The 15,754-nt window shown below is 37.9% G+C and overlaps 1 long non-coding RNA gene across 1 annotated transcript in view; it reads right to left on the bottom strand.

Moving 5' to 3' along the window:
- LOC117013469 (uncharacterized) overlaps positions 1 to 15,754 on the bottom strand; it is a 32,985-nt gene that overhangs the window by 14,266 nt on the left and 2,965 nt on the right. The window contains exon 2 of the long non-coding RNA XR_004421339.1: positions 4,269 to 4,333. This is a non-coding gene — a long non-coding RNA (uncharacterized LOC117013469). The remainder of the gene's footprint in view (positions 1 to 4,268; positions 4,334 to 15,754) is intronic.

The raw sequence follows: 15,754 nt of genomic DNA on the forward strand, positions 1-15,754 counted from the left end.
TCTTTGGTCTGCTTTTCTAGATTGTTTTTTTTTTTTTTTTGATCAGGAAATTTGGGGAGATTCCTAAAAGGAATATATCGGATACCAAATAGAGTGAACTGTGTAGGTTTTGTAATGGGAGAAAGCGTGTTGTTGAAGGGGGTAAAGAATCAAGAACAGCATGGAGAAACTGCAAGCAAATGTGCATTCAGCATAAGTATCACCCAAGACACAAAATACAATCCTACCTAAAACAGGCTAGAAAATGCCTGTTTTAAAATGAATTAAAGATTAAGGTGAAAACATTTAAAATATACATATCTTAAAGTTATGATATTTAACACATAATAAAAATATTCTAAATGTATAGATTTAAGTGATTTATATATCATATGAATAGTAAAATTGAATCCAACCCATTATATTCTTATATGCGTTAAACAGTAAATATGTTTTACTGATTTAACATGTTTCTTTTAAAATGAGAAACCACTAAAAGAATACTGAAATTTTTAAAAGGGAAAAATCATCCTAGCTCTCCTGTTATCCTAAGACCAAAAATATTTTTTTTGCACAGTCATCTTTTTTCCATTTGCACCAATGTTTTACATATTTGCAAGAAATCAAGGTTATTTTTTATTTAAATAAAAATAAGCAGTAGAAATTGTGTATAACTAAGGAATTCAGTTAACAATAAATTTAATTGCTTTGAATTTTCACTTACACTGAAATCCATAATACCCAGAGGAATTTTCTAGGTCTTGTCAGCTGTTTCTGGGAATCTTCCTTCAGAATAGCAGGCACTGGTCTTACAACTATTCTGTTTTCACACAGGCACATTATATGATTAAATACGAAACCAGCAGTACAACTGCCCAAGCTAAGGATTATGCCTCAAACGTTACTATCCGCCATCTCACTGATCTCAATGAGTTTAAGGTGTAACAAGTACAAATTGAATAAGTAACGTCTGTGACTGACCGTGATTGATGTTACATAGATTACCTTCAAACTGTATAAAGCTGATGCAAAAGATTGTCCTCAATTCAGACACAAATGCCCTGAAATTAAATCACCCAGAGATGGAGCACTGAGGCAGACGTGCACAGCAGTTAAGAATGACTTTGGGAAGAGCTCGGTTCAGATCTGCAGTCCCCTTCTTTCTGGCTGGTGAAGGTACTGAAGTGGATAAAATACAACTTCATTCATATGTTCTGGAGAATGTCACAAGATCAAAACAATGTCTGACAGGCCTTCAGTCAGTGAATTATTCAGTTGAACGCTGAATATTGAATTCTTCAATAGTTGAACGAATATTCAAAGGGTAGCAGGTAGTACTACAGAGATACTGGTCTATAAAGCATGCTGTTGACCAACTGGCCCAACTCTGGTCACTTGAATCTGAACTGTAACCACTGCTCTGGTCTATCAGATTGTTGTATTTACCTTTAAAAATACTCAAACGGGCACTTTCTACCCACAACTGTATCAGAATAGGAATTAGCAGTTATAAATCATAAAATTTAAAACATGAATTAGTTTACCACACAATTCACACACACGCACACACACAGAGGGTGCCAAAAAGTGTATACACATTTTAAGAAAGGAAAAAACTGTATTGAAATTACGATGGTAACCACTTTGAGCACCTCTTGTTATTGCAGAAGTCAAACGTGACTTGTATTCATCTTTTGTTATCAGTATATATTCAGCATTACAGTTGTAATAGTTTTTTTCCTTTCTTGAAATGTGTATACGTTTTTTGGCGCTCTCTCTCTCTATATGTGTGTGTGTGTGTGTGTGTGTGTGTGTGTGTGTATATGTATGTATATATATATATATATATATATATATATATATATATATATAGGGTTGGTGCAAAAGTAATTGCGGTTTAGAAGGTTAAAAACAACTGCAAAAATCACAATTACTTTTGCACAACACTAATATATATATATATATATATATACACATATATATAAATATATATACATACATATATATATATATATATATAAACAATAACTACAATTAATATGTAATCATAGTAAGGTGTGGTCCAGAACTTAATTCCAGTCCTTCCCAGATTAAATGTCAGTCAGATGAGCGGAAAATTTTGATCTGATACCAACCTTCCTCTTCTTTTATTGTCCAGGGTCTGGCGCTGTTCTATCTCCTTGTTTACACTGTGATAGGTTTGATCTGTGACAGGTTTGTCACTTCTTTGCTCCAGGAATGTGGATCTCAGACTCCAGTTACTCAAAGTTCATGCATAGTCTTGCTTGATGGTAATTTTTTTTTGTACTGTTTATGGAACCTTCTTAATAGGTTCATTCTTTTGAGAAATGCCTAACTCTTCCAAGCTGTCTGATACAGATGCCTCCTGCCTTTTGTATGATAAGTCACCCATTTGGAAGGTGACATCAAGGAAGGCTTCAGAGAGGCTATTCCACTTCCACTGAATCTTGAAATATGTCAGGTAGGTTGTGTAGTGGTGGAGGGCATTCCAGGAAAGGAAAAACCTGCAAGTGTTACGAACCCATCTTGTTCCCACCCATCTGGTTAGCAGGAAAGGCTGTTTGGAGGAGAGTGGCACTAGATAAGTCTGGACAGGGGGCCAGACTATGAGGAGCCGTACATCCCATACCATGCTAAAGAGTTAGAATTCCACACTACAGGTGTAGGTGTACGTGGCCATTCACACTACATTTGCATGTCAGATAATGGACTGGGACCTGGTGGCAAAAAAGGACATCTTAAATATCATCCCTTCATTACCTTCCCTTTCTCAATACACCGAAATCCCTTACACATCACCAATCACTTCTCTTCCTTTCTACTGTATCCATGCATTCTTGTTTAGGTATCTCACTCCTCGGTGATTTTTCATTTACACGCGTGTGTCCTCTATTAGACCCTAAGCTTCTTGAGGGCAGGAACAGTACTGTACTCACTTGTGTTCAGTCAGCATTTAGCCTAATGCCTAGAAGAAAGCAAGCATTCAACTAATTCACTATTGCATTCACTCAATATTTATTGAGTGCCTGCTACATGTTTCCTGGGAAAACGGCTGAAGGCATTGAGAGCAGGGCAGTGAACAAAACAGAAAAATGCCTGCCCTCATAGAGTCTACCTACTAATTCTGACAGACACACAATACGTCAAGAAGTAAATAAATAAATGGGTAAAATTTTAGTATGTCAGATAGTGATGAGGGCTATGGTAAGAAATAAATCAGGGGTCATGAATTGAGGGTGTGATTTTAAATAGAGTTGTCAGAGAAGGCATCACCATAACGCTGATATTAGAACATAGATTTGATAGATGAGGGAGCAAGCGAGGTGGTATCTAGAGTCGGGGGGGAGGGGGAAGATGGTAGGTAGGAGGAATTGAAAGAGAAAAGTCCTAAAACAGGATGTGCCAGTTGTTCAAGGAATAGCAAAGGCCAGTATAGCTGGGTCAGTGAGACTAAAGGGATACGGTCAGAGAGGCTAACTTCAAAAAGGAGTGTGGTGGTGGTTACGCAGATCCTGTAAAGCTCCTTTTAAGCCATTGTAGTGACCTTGGTTTTTACTCTGAGTAAAATGGGAAGACACAGCAGGATTAGGAGCAGAGGTATGGCATGCTCTGACTTTCTAATTAAACATGGTAACTTCAGGAGCTGTGCTGAGAACAGCCTGAAAAGGGCACATTTTTCTGGGGGAAGAAAAGGGGTGGCTTGGCCCAGTGTGGTATCTGTAGACGTGGAGAGAAGTGCTGGGTACTGCATATTTTGAAGGTGGTTTTATTCAGCTGGATTTGCTAATGGTTGAGCAGGGAGAGGAGAGAACGAGGGGAGTTAAGAATGTCTCCAAAGTTTTAGCATGCGGGCAACCGGAAACATGGAGTTGCTACTTACTGTTAAGTGACCGTTTAATTCCCTGTCCAAATTATGACACTTTTGAGAGTAAAAGGGAATACTATACACTTGTGAAAACGTGTAAACGAGGATTATCTTGGAAGATATGTTTCATCCTGGAATAGTGGTTCTCAATCAGGGGCGATTCTGCCCCCAAGGGGACATCTGGCAGTGTCTGAAGACATTTTTGGTTGTCACAACGAGACGGCTGCTACTAGCACCAAATGGGTAGAGGCCACGGATGCAAAGGACAGATCCCGTGACAAAGAATTATCTGGTCCAAGTTTTCATTAGTGCCCAGGTTGAGAAACCCTGCCCTAGAGACAAGGAAGAGAGTAAGAAGGCCAGGTTTGCTGACATGAATTGAGATGAAGATCAAAGTACGTACTTGAAAAGATAAATTCTGAGGATGCTTCTGTCTTCATTTGTTTATCACTTCTATCCAGCCTCCTTCTAAAAAATACAAAAGAGCATTTATTAAAGAAAGGCATTTACCCTTGAATACAGCAGAGTATTAAGAATTATATAATTGAAAGAATCTACAGATCTAGTTAGCCTTAATATTACGATGAGGGGTTTACTGCGTCCCTCACCTACTCCTCCGCTATCCTTTGTTTTACCAAAGGCTCATTTTAGCTACATCATCGGTGCTGTGGCCTCTTGGAGTTCCAAAGTATATATACAAGAAAAGGATGTTCAAATGCAACTTTAAGAAAAATGATTGCCATGATTGCCACCCATCTAAATGTGATCAGTTGAATTTGATCTCACAAGCAAAGTTTTTCCTATTCACAATAGATAGGTAAGCCTCTTGGGAAGAACACAATTATCAAGTGAGATTCCCGAACGCATTCTTATCTCTATTCCATCTTTCCTCTAAAGCAAAATAAACAGATGAATGAATGAAAACACCATTAACATGAGTGGCAAAACTCAAGAGACTTCCAGATCTCTGTAGCCATCCTTTTCCCTATCCATCTGTTTGGACCATCTCTGAAATTATAATTAAAACCTCATTCTAATTGACCTGAAAGCATTCTTTTAGCCCCAGTTTAGGTTCTTCAAGATTTAGTCTTCCCTTCTCCCTTCTCCCCCAAATTTAGTCATTCAATGAGGCCACTCCAATAGTTGGATAGATCTGAATGAGCCTGTTCGTTTCTGAGCAGCTGGAACCTGAGAGTAACATTCCAACTATGAAGCTAATAAAGCAAATGAAAACTTCCAAGCCAGCCCTAATTTTCTGCATTCAGGACTGAGGTTTATAACCTCAGACCCCTTTCCTGTCTCAATTTTATTCTGTGCTTTTGGAATGGGGTCTCGAGCTTTAGCAAAATGGGCAAAAGACCCTTTCTGCTTGTGCCTAATTACTGAGAAGATGCCCACAAGGTTTTGTTTTTGGTAGAAATTATATCAAGGCTTAGTTTTGCAATATCCTCTTCCTCCTCATAGTTTATATGCAGGCACACAAGCGCATTTACAGCTATTACATAACGTGAAACTGGGCAAGGATAGAGTGTGTACACATTCCGAACTCTGGCCTCTGTGTGGAATGTAACAGAAACGAGTTTAAGCAGGACTGTGCCCCCCAAAATGGGGCGATTTCGGGGGGGGGAGTGCGTGGAGAGAGAAATCTCTGTGTTCTGTTCATTCAGGTTAGAGTTCACGAAAAGGGAGGAAAGCTGTAAAGGGTCTGTGCTTCTTACAATCCATGCATTTCCACGTTAGATTATTTGTCAGGTAGCTATGATAGGAACATTTCAGCACGAACACTGTTTCTACGTAGGTTGTGAGGGAAATAGTTCTCCCCCAAGGCACCACTGGTACAATTAAAGATCAAATAAAACCATGTAAACAGTCAAGAAAAAACCAGAGAGCAAAGATACAGGCTACTTGTGAACTTTGGCATCTCCTGCCTCGCTACCAGGTGATCGTGCATGCCAAGGACCTGGGCACAATCGCAGGAGGGGGTCCAAGCGGAGGCATTTCTACTCTCAGCCCCACACATCTCCCTAAAGTAAAACAAAACAAACAAAAGGCCTACGAGGTGCCAACAGGATTAATGTATTGTCCTTACGCGACCTTTTCCTCACTTTTATTTGAAGACAACAGGTGGTTTATTTCAGTCACACAGATTCATGCCCTAATCCTGAAACCCAGACTAAGGATCATAAGCAGATCAATGGGATACCTGTTTTCCCAAGAGTAAAAGATACTCCTGTTCAGAAACCCATGGGCATATCCTTTTAGCCCTCCCTCTTCTACAGCACTCACAGTTAATTACTACTTGTCAATGCTTGTTAAGAACTGTCTACATCTACTTTCTGAATATACTTCCGAAGACTCACCATGGAGACTCATAAATCTAGCACACTTCCTTATCTAAATGTGACAACATAAATTTTTTTTTTTGCATTTGTAAAATTCAGGAGTGTTCATAACCTTCAGGGAAATTGGTCTTTGTTCTTGGAGTAGTACAAGCGCATTGAATAAATTGCCTGTTCCAATGAATACAGAAGTAGAACTAAGAGTGTGCACATATAGCATCTTGAAAAATGATTTCATATTACTTGTTGTTCTGCTTCCAAAGCATTATACAAAACTGATTGAAGAGATAACTGGATATCATCCACCACAGCTCAGCTCTTCATCTCCCTCATGACTTATTTTTAAAATGCTGTTTTTAAGACACAAGGCTCAATTCATTTTGGAAGGTGCACCGACAGATATTTGCTCAGCTCTTGTAGCAGAAACCTTTTTTCTTTGAAGGAAACTCAGTCACTGTGAACATGAAATCTTAAAAATACTTTATCTTCCACACTTATATCTACTCAAAATGAACATTGATCATAAGTTCCTAAAGTAATTCACTGAAAATTTAAGGTTGAAAGTTTAATGTATACATTTTTAGTTAACTCAAAATTTAGCTTTTGAATCCGTAACTGGAGAAAATGGTAATATTGTGGAAGGAAAGCAATAGAACATACTACCTATGGGCTGAAATGTTATCGAACACTTCTTAAATTTTCAATATAATCCTATCTATCATTTTGAAATTCTGCAGATTCTACAGGATGATTTTCATGTCTGGACTTCTCTTAACATTAATAAAGGAAGAATGAGTAAGTTTTTTAACTCATTATGGTGGAAAGTAAAATATTTCACATAACAAAAAAATTATCTAATTTTTTTTCTGTTTTTTTCACTTAACTCCTGCCTAATTCCATACAATCCATATGGATCATTTTGGAGGTATTAAACAAATGTTTTTAAACATGGAATCAATTAATAAACCTTGATAACAATTTATTTTTAAATAATGATAAAATATCTCCAATACATGCTTGACCTAACCCCCTTAGTATTTAGTTATCAGGTAACTAGGCCACCGGGAAAACATATTTTGATGATTTGAAAAATATGCCTGATGTAAATTTTAAAATTGAGCTAATTAACAAGGTAAATAGTAAAAAGGCATCAACCACTAGTAACAGTTACAAGAAAAACGTTAACACAAAAGCAATGACTAGATAACATACAGATAAAATAAATAAAATGAAAAGATTTAGAATATTAAGGTCTTAAGGCATTTAAATGATTGGAAAGAACCAAAATAATCTTATCAGTATATTTCTTTAATAAGGAAAATCATATAAAACCTGATCTTTGAAGCCTGACAATTCTTTCCACCTCTCATTAACTACCATTATGCCCCCTGCTGTTTGCTTTGTTAATCTATGACATTATACAGCCAAAGGCCTACATAATTCATGGCTTAGCTATTCAGCTGTCCTTTAAATCCAAGCCACACTGTGGAATGGAATTGTTTTCTCCAGATGGCCTCCATTTCCTCTTAACAAGTATCCAACAGTGTTTTGACTTGCTACAACAATAAAATATTTCTTCTCTTTCCCTTCCATTAAACTAAGCATTTCTATTCACATTTCCTTATGTTGGTGGTAACATTCTTCTAACCTCAAAGCTTTCTTATCTCCTGCCTTAAAAGGTTCTGTTCCTTGTCACTTGGTAGGATACATGTTCTTATATGCCAAGGTTCTCTTTCAAATATAATATCTTCATTCTCAAGAAAGGAGCCAATGCCTGGAAACTTAATAGAAATAATAACCAAAAGCCTCAACAGCTAATGGCCACTGAGCATATATCATAGACCAGACATTCTTCTTAGAGCTTTAAGTGGATTAATTCACTAATCTTCTCAACTAGTCCATGAAGTCAGTGCTATTTTCATCACCTTTATACAGATAGGAAACAGAGGCAATAGAGAAGTGATCCATTTTGCCCAAGTCACAGAACTAGTCATTAGAAAAGCTGGGAGTCCAATCTAGGCAGTCTGGCTTGAGAACTGGTGCTTTAATCCCCTCATGAGATGGCTGACCTACATAGATACAGCATAGTCAACACCTGTGAACAACAAGAAGAAGATAATGGAAACTGGAATTGAAACAAGTGCTAGAGTTTTGTCAACTCATCTGCTTCCATGGGATATTGCACAGGAAAATAGGATCGTCCAATGGTATATTCTTGATATTTGACACTTTACTATCTCTAGCAAAGTCTTCAAAACCTAAAATTGGGGACTGAAATTCACCTTCACTTAATTTTTATTACACATATTTTTTCACAATATTTATGGCCTAAATCATAACACACGGTATTCCATCAGCTGAACTGTCTTAAGTTCTCGATCATCAACTGTTCAGTTGAATGCAAACAATGATGATTGTTAAGTGGAGCTAAGATACCGTGTTTCCCCTAAAATAAGACCTAGCCGGACAATCAGCTCTAATGCATCTTTTGGAGCAAAAATTAATATAGACCCAGTCTTATTTTAATATAATATAAAAGCGGGTCTTATAGAACAGAACAGAACAGAACAGAACGGAACAGAACAGAATACCTGGTCTTATATAAGACTGAGTCTTCATTTAATTTTTGCTCTGAAAGACATATTAGAGCTGATGGTCTGGCTAGGTCTTATTTTCGGGGAAACAGGGTAACAGAGATGCTTATTTACATACATGTGACGTGGGGCAATTGTTTTCCATGAAATAGACCTGAAATTCTTTAACTAATTGATTACTTTCTTTTTTGTGTATTAACTTGGTGTTTTAGATATAAGGTACAAGCATATTCAAATACATTCCAAATGATCTGACTCCCTTTTATTTTTCATCTTTGGCTGACCATATCCACTAATTTTCATGAAATATTTGCTTGTAATATAGTATACTATCATTCTGAATTTTTCGACCTCTTTCCATCTAAACTGTTCCTAATAGAACACTTGACTTTAAGAAATATTCATTATATTTTATTCCTCTATTAACATAAGCTTTTAAAGACAGGTAGGATAGGTATTCATTTACTTATTCAAATTCCCTTCCCAAATTAAACGTGAATGGCTGAGAAAAAATAACTACCTAGATTCCGTAGAACAATTTTTTCATGTATCATCTGTTGATTAATTATCAAAAATGGGTTTGAAACAGAACACATGAAACATATTATATAGGACGGCATAGAACAGCACCATCGGCCAATAAATTCCATATTTTAGAGTCACCACTGCCCTTGAAAAACAGTCCATGACTACTGGTTATATAAAGACTTGAACATGAAATAATTAACATCTTTATAGAACACAGGCTTTGTGTATGCCTTGGGAGGTATTATTAATAATATGTTGGTAGCATCTACATAGGTATAATCTTGTTTTAATCATATTTTCAAGAAACCTTTGTTTCTCTGGTACTTAATTTTAAATATAACAGAGAATAGCTGGTAGTGATTTTAGTTTCACCTTACTATTACTCCTAAGTCAACATCATATGAACTAGGTCACTTAAAATTGTGACAATGAGGGTTCCCAGTTTGCAAACTAAAATAGTGTCCTCAACTACCAAATTAAAATCTCAATCAACTTGACTTCCAATGGTGAAAAACGAAGAAACATGTATTTATAGATACACGAATAAACAGAACAATGTATTTATATCTGAGGTGCCTTTTTGCTCACACCGTTATAATTTTTTTATCCTCGCTTAGTAGATACAGTAAGACCCCGTCTTATTTTGGGGGAAACATGGTAGTTAGATGTCATAATCGTATTCTGCTTCCTTTCTTGATTCCACTTAAAAAGTCACAAACATATACTGTACTTCAGTTGCCATAACTTTAAACTGAGATGCACTTTGGTTTGCCAACTCATTAAGATGGAGCACGAATTAATATTACGAAGCTCATAAATCCTTTAAAGACTTTTTACCTAGTATATTTTAAACAACTACTATTAGAAGCTCCATTTCACCAAAATTAGTGAGTCATTAAAAATTAAGAGCTAAGAATTATTTTTTTTTATGAAGCACTATCTGGGTATTAAAAAGAAAATTCAAATGTCTATTGAAAACCTGTAAAATAAGCTTCCTAAATCATGGATCTCATGGAAATAAGTTTAAGAAAATTATACACAAAATTTTCCACATTTTTCTTTGAAATTTTCCCAAGCATCCAAAATTTATTCACAGCGCCAGATGGTGTTACCATACTCCACACGGTTTCTTTACATACATACAGTAGCACCTGATTTGGCAATTTTCCTAAAAAAGATTAATAAATGCATTTTGATATTTATTTGGATTAAAACAAAAACAAAAACAAGAAACAAAGAAGTCCCTGTAAAATGGAAATCTCAAGTTGTCTTTAGCAGACATGCAGGTTTTTAGGTTTTCTACATTTCCTATCTAAATTTCAGGAAGTTAAGGAGTCTAAAATCAACTTCCAAAGAATTCCAGAGGCAGTGGAGTATAATCTAACATATTTCTGCTGTTTCACTCCTTGTACTGTACGATACGGAACCATGAACGGGCATGGAGCATGTACTCATGCTATTGCACCGTAAACCTCTTCACGGTAGGAAACCCAACCTATAAAATACCATCAGATGTTCATTATATTCTCAAATAGCTCCTTTCTAATACCATGCAACTATGTAATACTTATAAAATACTATTTGGTTATGCAACGTATTAATTTGAAACTTATATATTGTTTTTATGAGTTTGGCCCACAAATGAAATTATTAGTCTAACTCATTTCAAAAGAGAGTAAATACGGAAAATCAGTAGCATTTTCTACTTACCTGCCATTGCTGTTAATAATAAAACATTACCTTTGGACACTGATCCAAGTGGAACAATTTAAGAAAAAGGTAATTTATTATGTTGCCTGTATTTCAATACATCTGTAGTTCGAATAGTTCCTTAATTTTCCATGGACTTCCAAACTTTTTCTGTAACTTGCATATATCACCTATCTAAAAACTTTCTCAGGGGGGCTGGCCCGGTGGCTCAGGCGGGAGCTCCATGCTCCTAATACCAAAGGCTCCCAGTTCGATTCCTACATGGGCCAGTGCCAGATGGCTCAGTTGGTTGGAGAGCGTCCTCTCAACCACAGAGTTGCCGTTTCGACTCCCGCAAGGGATGGTGGGCTGCGCCCCCTGCAACTAACAACGGCACCGTGAACTGGAGCTGAGCTGCACCCTCCACAACTAAGACTGAATGGACAACAACTTGACTTGGAAAAAGTCCCGGAAGTTCACACTGTTTCCTAATAAAGTCCTGTTCCCCTTCCCCACCCCCAAATAAAATAAAAATAAAAACTTTCTCAGAATATTTTATAGTTTTTTAAAAAAGTGTAGCAGGTCAGTATGACCTGAATTATTCAGGTCTGTGACTGAAGCCTGGAACCATCCATTAATATCAATGTAAGCAGATCAAGAAGCCTTTGAAGGGTACACTTTGTCTTCCATCAGTGTACTGGTTAAGATACAGAGTGTGAAGGAAATATACAGATTTATTTTGTACTTTATAAGTCCTGAATTGAGGTTGTCCCATTAATAGCTAATGTAAAATGAGGGAAAATGTTACCAGATTACTCTTAGCCCAAAAAAGGCACAATTCTAGGGCATTTATTCAAAGTTACCTAGCTTAAGACTAGATGGGATAGCTTGAAGTAAGGAACTAGGAATCAGAAGACAAGTTTTTGCATCTGTAGTCAAGATGTGTTTCAATTATGTTTTTCCATCTTGTCCAAGTAAAACAACATGACGTGATGATGATAAACTAGGAAGTTGGGACAACCCATCCCACATTACAACCCATCCCAGCGTCATTGTAAGAATAAAAATGATATGGTATATGTGAAAAGAGCTTGTAAACCTTAAACTATTACAAAGATGTTATTAATATTACCTTCAGGATTTTAAGCTTTTCAGACCAGGGATTATACTTTGTCCATTTTCTTAACCCATATCATAATTGTCATAACTGTAGGTCTTAATAAAAGTCTATTTTCCCCCCTTCTTCCACCTCCCTCCACCCCCACTCCAGTTCAAGCCGTTGTTTCTCAGTCTAGTTGTGTAGGACACAACACCCTGGCCCGTGCTGGTTGTGTAGGACACAACACCCTGGAGCCTTGCGCTCCCCCTGACTGCCAGTCGCCAGTCGGTCGCTCGAGCCGGCCACTCACGCTGGCCACCAGCTGCTGCTGGCAGCACACAGCAGCCCGCTGCGACCTTGGGCTGCTCACGGCAGCCCAGCTCCAGGGAGAGCCGTTGTTCCCAACCTTAGCTGCAGAGGGCGCAGCTCACTGGCGCATGTGGGAATTGATCCAGCGATCCTGGTGTTAGGAGCACGGCGCTCCAACCACCGGAACCACCAGGCTGGCCCAATAAAAGTCTATTTTTTAAATGGGACATAATAAACTGGGTGCTTCCCTCTTCTCCTTTCTTTTGGTCCTTGGGATAAAAAGACTCGTGAGATTTATGTTTCACGGCTGGCATTGGCTGTATTTTATATTTTGATTTTTCTCAGTCCTTCTCTAGACCTAGTACTGAAACATCCTAGGACTTGAACATCCTGAGACATATGTAGGAAAAGTAAAATAGATGGAAAGTCAGGTGTACTTAAAGAAAACTGAGAGCTAATTTTTTCTTATGCTACAAGGTTCGTGATTCTTATAATAAAGGCTCCATTTAATCAATCATGAAGAAATATTTATAACAAGCTTGCTATGTACGGCCCTGCTGTGCTATATGGAATCTCCAAGGTATTCAAGAGTATTCTCAAGGATTTTACAGTGTAACTGCGGAGTTAAGACATTTGTATTAGAAACAGTTCAACTACAGGCTGATTCCAAAAGAAGTGACCACCTCTGGAAGTCATTGCAGTAATTGATCCAGAAACTGAGTACAGGATTGTAGGGGTTTATAGGAACATGTAGTCAAGATCAACCTGTAAAGCAGGCTGTGGACACTTACTCTGTAAAGGGCCAGATAGTAAATATTATAGGCTTTGTGGGCCAGTCTCCGTTCACAGTAGTCAACTCTCTTGTAGTTCAAAAGCAGCCATAGATGATAAATAAGTGAATGGGCAGAGAGCTGTGTTCCAGTAAGACTTTATTAACAAAAACCGCAGGCACGATGTGGAGCATGGGCCATAATTTGACAACCCCCAGTATAAAGAAATTCTCCCAGCTCTCTATATTATTTAATAAATGTTTAATATGTACCTCTCATGTCACCAGGGCATACATCAATCATCCTTGACCTCTCTGTTAATGCCTCACCTTTGACAACTGAAATGGCAGCCATGACAAACTTCATTTCTTTAAGACTGAAAACGAAGGTGCTGCACACACACGAGGTTCTGGAGGTATTTCCTCTGGAAGAAGTGACAAAATGAGATATTTGGGGATCTGGGTGGCCAAGGTGCAATTCTTTTTGAATCACCCTGTATAGTAAAAGTCATTAGTTAATTAAATACGGAATTAATTAGAACTGTTACAAAGGAGGTCCAAGTTTAAGTGTAAATTGAACTTCACGTAGAAGCACAACTGCTTATTTGGCTTTCTGTAGAACCCTGACTTCTTCAGACTTGCAGAAGCCAGATGGGGCAGGACCATGGAAGAAAATGAATGAGTGCTGAAGGAGAGAAAGAAATATGTGCACACATATACACATGCATATACGGTGCGTATGTGTACATGTATATAATATATGTATGTGAAAAAGAGATTGAGTTAGGGCGGAGGGAGGAGGAAAAATATATACGTATTGATTCCAAGTAGTTCACTACTTGCCAGTGCTTTAACACATCGCACAGATGATACCCAAACACCGTTCAGGGTTAATGCTAGGCTGGAAAAATTCTGTTCTTACTTTCCTAGACCCTACATCTTTTGCCAGTCATTTCATGCTAATATATCTTGTTGAGACTCAATATGGTTTGGGGGCAAGGTTGAAACAGCCTCACACTGGCGCTCTACACGGCTCCTTAATTGCTAAGAAACTGAACATTCACATTACACATTTTTTATTCAATGAGAATGTAATCCATAGAATAGCAGGAGCTAACACACAGAACTGGTGACATGCAAATTCACGTCTCAGGTAAGATAAGTAACCCCGTTTTGAGCAGATTGCTTAAATGAAGGAAACTTAGAGTAGATGAGTGACAGGGCTGAACAGTTATAGTAGGGCCATATTGGGGAGGGTACTGGAAGCTAAGTTGAACCTATTTTGGGACTTCTAAAATTCTGCCAACAATCTTAATTCATCGTGACGTATTTTGATTCAGTAAAACGAAAATTTGTACCTAAATATATCGTACAACTCCAACTCATCATCCAGTCCTTTAAACCAATCCCCTACATGCTTGTCCCCAATATAATGCATTACAATATAACATGACTATTTCAACCGTGATTTTCTAGAACCGAGAAAAGTAGATATTCAGACTTGAACTCTTAGCTTTATCTTTGGCGCCTTCTTTCCCATGTTGCTGACATCTAGCAGACACTGTTGGAAAACATACACGTGCAGATACCTGGGAGGCAATATTTCAAACGGTAATATGAGTAGTTCATCTCTTAACCGGTATTATGATGATGATCATGCGTTGTTTTGCCAGAATAGGGGATCAGGAACCTTTCTAATTCCTGAACAGAAAGCTGTATTGCCAATGTAAAAAAATAGAACGAGTGATCACAACTCTTTTCCTTTAAATCATTGGTGGTTTTAATCAGACATGTGGGCTGGGCTTAGTGGTGTGGAATATTAGAACTGGAAGGGGACCTTGGTCTGACCGTCCTTATTTTCCTGGGACAAAAAGAGATCCAGAAAATTGAAGTGACTTGCCCTAGGAGACACAGCTAATATTTTCTACAGCGAGGAGAACACTAGCTTCTAGATTCTAGTGTTTTTCTCACATCAAAAGTTACGTCTTACCAAATCTCATTAGCTTTAAATTAAAAAATAGAGCATCAGTAACTTCTCTTGGTATGACTACGCAGCAAGGTTTCTCAAGCTCAACACTGTTGACACTGGACCAGATAATTCTTTGTTGTGGGGGCTTTCTGATTACTTGCATCCCTGATCTCTACCTACTAGATGCTAAAATCACCACCCACCCTCTTCATTGTTGTGACAACCAAAAATGTCTCTAGATATTGTGAAATGTCCACTGGGGGGCAAAAATCGCTCCTGGCTTTGATGCCCTAGCCCCACTTCCTTTCCCACCCCACATACATCTCTAGAATAATTCCTTCAGAGCCAGTCTGACCTCACCTAAGGGTACCTTTCCGAGAATCTCATATCTCTAACCTGACAGCACAGGGCCTTCCTCAGATGCTCTAGATTCCCCAGCAGATGTTTATTCCATTGCTGGAATCTAGTAAACACCCGGCAGGTGTTTACTCCGTTGTTGGAATCTGTGGTCATAGGTCCTCTCCTCATCTACTCCATTCTTTATTTCAGCATGCATTTGAGTGCCTATTCTATGCCAGATACTGGGCACTAGG

This window comes from Rhinolophus ferrumequinum, chromosome 21, assembly GCF_004115265.2.
Source record: "Rhinolophus ferrumequinum isolate MPI-CBG mRhiFer1 chromosome 21, mRhiFer1_v1.p, whole genome shotgun sequence".
Lineage (NCBI taxonomy): Eukaryota > Metazoa > Chordata > Mammalia > Chiroptera > Rhinolophidae > Rhinolophus > Rhinolophus ferrumequinum.